Genomic DNA, 6,915 nt, shown 5'->3' on the forward strand with positions numbered 1-6,915 from the left:
ACTTCAGCAATTTAGTTGCTCACTAAAGAACACTGGATCAGTGTCACAAGGCACTTATCTTGTAACCATAAAGAAAGAAGTGCCATGAGGGAATTCCCTGGTGGTCCAGTGGTTAGAACTCGGCACTTTTACTCCATGGCCTGGGTTCAATCCCTGGTTGGGGAACCAAGACTCCTCAAGAGCTGTGCAGCTTCCTTCCCGCCCCCCGCAAAAAGTGTCATGATATTCTGCTTCTTAAAAATCCAAAATAGACACATTAAAATTTCTAACTTCAGCACCGCTGTTAGACAGGAATTTATAAAATATTTACAGGGTATAGAAGTGAGTGATGTGGTGGGTATATGGTATCAAAGGATTAAGTTATTTTAACACCATTTGGAGAATACAGAGAAGGAAGCATTAAAGAAAACAAATCCACTCTCACCTTGCTAATTGGGAAAATTTTAATCTTTTGAGACTATCTGAAAATCCAAATGAGGTGAGGAAGAGTTGCACAGAGGAAGGTAAGCAGTCATAGGACATAGTTTGGGCAATATGTTTTTAAAAAAAACATAATGCTATAGCAGAGAAGTGGTAACCCTAAATAAAATGTGCGGGGTAGGCAAGAAGAGAGAAAAGGTTATGCTTCTGCAGTTGAATTCTCTTTTCAATGCAATATTATTCAGCCTTAACAAAGAAGAAAATCCTGACACATGCTAGAACATGGATGGACCTAGAGGACGTTATGCTAAATGAAATAAGCCAGTTCACAAAATGACAAAAACTGTGCGATTCCAGTTATGTAAGATATTTACAGTAGTTAAATTCATACAGTTAGAAAATAGAACAGTGGTTGCCAGGGGTTGGAAAGAGGGGCAGTGAGGAGTTGTATAAACGGGTATAGAGTTTCAGTTTTGTAAGATGAAGAAGTTCTGAAGATCTATTGCACAACAATGTTAATATAGTAATACTACTGAATTGTACACTGAAAATGGTTAGGATGATAAATTTTATGTTATATGCTTTTTTACCACAATTTAAAAAAATACTTGAAAATTATTGAATAAAAATATTTCAAGCAAATAGATGATAAAGCTGAATGTGTCCACTAGTATTTATTATATAAGATCCTATTCATTTTTTTCTGAATTATTTCACAATATAAAAAGCCATTTTAAAAAGATAGTTGATAGCATTAAGTCCATCAACAAATGAATGGGTAGACAAATTGTGGTACAGGAATACAGGAAAGACTACTCAATAAAAATGAGCTATTGGGCTTCCCTGGTGGCACAGTGGTTGAGAGTCCGCCTGCCGATGCAGGGGACGCGGGTTCGTGCCCCGGTCCGGGAAGATCCCACATGCCGCGCAGCGGCTGGGCCCGTGAGCCATGGCCGCTGAGCCTGCGCGTCCGGAGCCTGTGCTCCGCAACGGGAGAGGCCACAACAGTGAGAGGCCCGCGAACAAAAAAAAAAAAAAAAAAAAAAAAAAAAAATGAGCTATTGATGTACACAGTAACATGGTTGAATTTCAGGAGCATTTGGTTGAGTGAAAGAGGCCAGACACCAAAGAATACATGCAGTAAACTTCCATTTATATGAAGATCAATAACAGGCAAAGCAAAACTATGGAGATAGAAATCAAAAGAGCAGTTGCTTATGGAGGGTGGGGATTGACTGGAAAGTTGGCACTAGGGAATTTTCTGGGGTGACGGCTATATCTTGACCGGGGTGTTGGTTACATAGGTGAATACATTTGTTTCAACTCATCTATTTGTGCCCCTAAGATCTAGGCATTTTACTCGGTGCACATTTTACCTCAATGCAGAAATAAAATTTTAAACAAACGGTGAAATTAAAAAAAAAAATGTAGGCCATTCACAAGTGGAGACAAGAACCACGACACTGGTGGTACCACACACTTGAGGAGACAAGGCAAAGGGCACTTCAGCTGACTGAAATGCAAGGAGAAATTTAGATATCACAATTCTGTTACTCAAGAAGCATTCAGGACATTGGAGAAAAGGCCAGAGCTTCAAGAAACTGGAGAAGCATAACCTGAAACCATGTTCACTGTCTCAAGAAATTTATCAAATCTTACTAAGGTACAAACAAGCCTCTTCTCTGGTCCCTTTCCAAAGAAAGAGCTGGAAAATTTGGTCATTGGAAATAACTTAATGCCTTCTCTTTGTTTCAGATAACTTGATTTAAATTATGTACGTATGTAGAAATGTATGTTTCTATGTTCATTATAGAAAAATGAATACATGTTCATTATAGAAAAAAATAGAAGCTATAGGTAAGCAGAAAGAAAAAAATCCAAATCACCAGTTAACATATAACTACTCTTAACATGTGGTTTGTTTTCTTCCAGGCTCTTTTTTTCAAAAAATGCTGTACCTTTTTAAAAAATCGTTTCTAATCTTTTCAGTTGTGTAAGTGAGAGTCTGCACGTATCACTGCAGAAACCTGTGGCTGTCTTTGTTAGGGAAGAGCCAACAGATACATAATGTAATTAATCATATTTGTCTCTCAACTCGTGATGTGATCTTAAAATGCTTTCTTCGGTTACTCTTTTTCTAAAGGTGGGTCTATTGTCGTCTAAGACAAAACCAATTTGTCTTTCAAATGTTACCATTTATGACTTGGAATGTGTTCTATAATATCAAGTTAGTAATATTTCTTCAGGAATGATTTCTTCGTACAAATATAAAAGCACCATTACTTATGCTTGTGCACGAAACATGACTACAGATGGCTGTAAAACATGATTTTTTTAAATGAATACACTAGAGTTTACCAATCTACGTGAGTTCCTTTTTGTAGTCTTTTTGGTAGGATGTGCACTTATATGGCAAATATTTCTGCCATCCATGAAAACATCTTTGCGATGTCTCTGAGAGCTGCCTTTAGCCTATGCAGGATTCTGTTAAATATCCTCAATTTGACTATTCTCCATTAGAATACAAGCGGTGTAAGATCAGAGACTTTGTCTTGTCTTGTTTGCTTTGTTATCCTCAGTGCCCAGAAGACATAAAGAGAGACTCAAAACTAATATGTTGGGACTTCCCTGGTGGCGCAGTGGTTAAGAATCCGCCTGCCAATGCAGGGGACACGGGTTCGAGCCCTGGTCCGGGAAGATCCCACATGCTGCAGAGCAACTAAGCCCGTGTGCCACAGCTACTGAGCCTGTGCTCTAGAGCCCACGTGCCACAACTACTGAACCCCGCGCGCCTAGAGCCCGTGCTCTGCAACAAGAGAAGCCACTGCAATGAGAAGCCCGCGCACCATAACAAAGAGCCCCGCTCGCCGCAACTAGAGAAAGCCTGCACGAAGGAACGAAGACCCAACGCAGCCAAAAATAAATAAATAAAATAAATAATAAAATAAATAAAAAATAATAAAATAAATAAAATTTATTTTAAAAACACCTAATATGTTGAATGAATGGTAATAAATTTTCATGTATTGAGGGTCAATTGATTGCTGAAATAATTTACAGTGTTCAAGAAGACTATTCCTCTCCCTTCCACCTCCTTTCTTTCTAGTGTGGCTGGGGGTTAATGAGTGAAGGATGAGAGAGCAGGCTGACTACAGTGATTATGAAGAAGAGCTGGGCATGCTGCTGGACAGGATATGCCAGTAGTTTGTCCTCCAAATGGTAATGTTTTCAATTAACATATTTTTCCCCTTTCTTCACAGTGTAAAAAGGGAGGAGAGATGACATTCTAAGACACAGAAATATAAAAGATAACTATCAGTAAACCGATTGAAAGTTGACTTGGTTATTCCTTGGCAAATCTTTTGTTGTAAAGAATGCAATGTCTCCAGTATTGGAAAGCTTTATAAGGACAAGGGCTGTAGCGCCTGTTCTTTGTGTCTTCGCCTGGTTTGATGTACACAGTGGGTTATCAAGTATTTGGGCTGAGCGAATGAATGAGCCACTTAAGGTGATTGGGGGGAAAAGGAGGGTATGTGGGGGACTTATCAAAAGCATCCAAAGTTCTTATCAAAAATAATCTGATAAACGTATGAGGACAACAGGAACATAAAGAAAGCCCAGGCTCAGGTGTCCCCACCTCTGCCCTGACATGTGGAACCAGGCCTTTGCATCGGTCTCTACTGTGCAACAGAGCTCACACTAGGGGATTTCACCTCCCACTCCATCAGGACACAGATATTACCACCTTGTAATTGTATGCAGCCTGGAGACTAACCAGGGTGTCAGCTTACACAGCGAGGCTGTCGGAGGTTGTGTGACAACCATTTAAAACAACTTGAACCCAAAATAACCAGTTGTAGTCCAGTATAGCCAACCATACTGTAGCTGGTATTTGAGTTGCAACTGAAAGTCACCATCAGTTCACCTTGTGAGCTTTTGATGTTCTAGATAAAACTGTGGAGTCAGAGGTGAAAAAACGCCACAGATCACCAGCAGCGAGTCAGAGTCATTGTTTCTCAAGTCTTTAAGGCACAGTGCCTTAAATGGATTCAACCCATTCAGAAGCGAGAAACCACGACAAAACTATTAGGGGAATTACAACTGGAAATTGATTTGTGGCCACCCTATCACCACCATTTTGTTTTTATTTTTTTAGTCACAGTGAGGTTGTCTCCCTAATCCTTGGACCAGCGTCATTCTTTACATACTTCACATATTTCTTGGGTCCTATTTTTAAATTAATGACAGTGTCATATGCTAAATGTTTCAAAACAAATTTCACACTATTTGGCTTCAAATTTCCCCCCCCACCCCGATATCACAAAGGGATTGATTTAAGCATTGCTCACTGTCTTTGGTTGCCAGACCTGCCCTGACTTTGCTCAGCAAACGTTTCCATGTAACACAAACTAGCATCACTTTAAAAAATACTTGTAGGTATGATGGGAGCTTCTAAAATTGAAAAAAAATTTATCTGTCTGCCCAACTGCAATCCACTGAAATGCAATCTGGGGATTATAGAGGGTCAGATGGTGCCTTTACAATAACAACCACTCAGCAACAGGGGGAATACAAGTGCAAGGCTCTGGGTAGGATGCAGGACTATGAGAACACGGTATTTGCATGTTTAACAGTTAGTGTAGGCACTAATTTGGGGGGAGAAATTAGTCTGCTGTGGTTTTTAATAAAATTATTTGGAGGATTTTTATATGTCACAGCACTTATAATTTCTTTTAACATGGTCGTCCCCATTTTTTCAAAATATTTGTTTCAAGAACAAAGAGAAATAACATTCCAAAGTTTCATGAAAAAACAAAAACAAGGTATTCACTAGCACATTCTGATCTAAAGTAAATTTATTTCTTGCATTCATCCTAATAGATTTTCCATCTTTCTTGGCATCCGAACATATTTTAAAAGCTTAAACATTTCTTGAGAGTTCAAACATATATGCATACTATATTGTCAGTCAGTTACTAAAATTAAAATACAATTTTAATTAGCGCAAAAGTAAATTCTTACTTTAGGCAAGATAAGTAAACAGCAAATTACCCAGTTGCTACCAAGGCATCTGAATACCTTGCCAAGGCCAAGTCAGGGCATGACCCAGCAGAAAATTACAACTACCACCACTGGCTGAGGTTCATATTACAGATCAGGAATGACAAATACATGGCACTTGTATCGGCACTCCCCTAAGTCATGTCCACGGCAGACATTACTAACCGCTGATGGCGTTCTCTAAGCCCAGGAGCAACCTCAGAATCTTTCACAGAGCCCCACACCAGGCAGCTACTATCCACCAAGTCAGTGTCTGAGATGAAACCTGTATTCAGTCCCTAATTAAAACCATTTATCAAATGATATGGCTGAATAAGACGCTCCTCACTTGTGTCCCCCTTCAACAACAATTTGGTATCTATTCACAGACAAAAGTGTTTTTGTGGGAGCTCTGGGATCAAAGTAGAAAACTGTAAAACCCCCTTTCAGTCAAAGACGGAGGAGAGATGTTGCGAGAAGGCAGGCTTAAACCCAGGTGGCGGATTCAGGGACCACGGTCTTGGTTACAGACCCAGAAACAGCTCCATACCCCTGAGAACTTAGCTATGACCCCATTTGGCTTTTGTTCCATCATCAGCACCAAATGCCGAGGTTACCCAAGAGGAGTAATACACACTTGTATGTTGAGCAGTAGTCATACGGATCTCAGTACTGACTGGATCATGAACCAGCTCCAGCCCTTCCTGGCCATGGTCTGGGAGCTTCTGGAGTTAAGCCTGTCCAGCTCAGTTTGTAGATTCTGAAAGGGCCCTGAAATGGGGTTCCAACTTGCTCCAGCCACAGTCCACGAGCACGCCTGCTGGCCCAGGGGCCCAGCAGGAGACACTCTTATCTGTGCTACTAGCAGTCCTGAAAGACCCCTATATTCAGCTCCAGCCCTCTCACAGCTATACTCTGCAAGCAGTCAACATTGGTCACAAGAAATAAAGAAGGTCACTATATAGTGAAAAACGGGTTAATTTATCAAGAGGATATAACAATTATAAATATAAATGCACCAAACATTGGAGCAGCTAAATATTGAGAGCAAATTTTAAGATACCCAAAGGGAGAAAGAGATGGCAATACGGTAATAGCAGGGACTTCAATACCACACTTCCAATACTTAATAGATCATCCAGAGAGAAAATTAATAAGGAAACAGCAGACCTGAAAAACACTATAGACCAACCGGGCCTAAAAGACACATAGAACATTCTGCCCAACAGCACCAGAATACACATTTTTCTCAAGTAAACATAGAACATTCTTCAGGAAAGATGATATGTTGGGCCACAAAGTAATTCTTAACACATTTAAGAAGACTGAAATTTTATCAAACATCTTTTCCGACCACATGGTATAAAATTAGAAATCAATAACAGGCGGAAAACTGAAAAATTCACAAATACCTGCAAATTAAACAACACACACCTGAACAACCAATGGGTTAAA

Source organism: Aethalodelphis obliquidens, unplaced genomic scaffold (assembly GCF_003676395.1).
Source record: "Aethalodelphis obliquidens isolate GAN/ISIS:26980383/991018 unplaced genomic scaffold, ASM367639v1 scaffold22, whole genome shotgun sequence".
Taxonomy (NCBI): domain Eukaryota; kingdom Metazoa; phylum Chordata; class Mammalia; order Artiodactyla; family Delphinidae; genus Aethalodelphis; species Aethalodelphis obliquidens.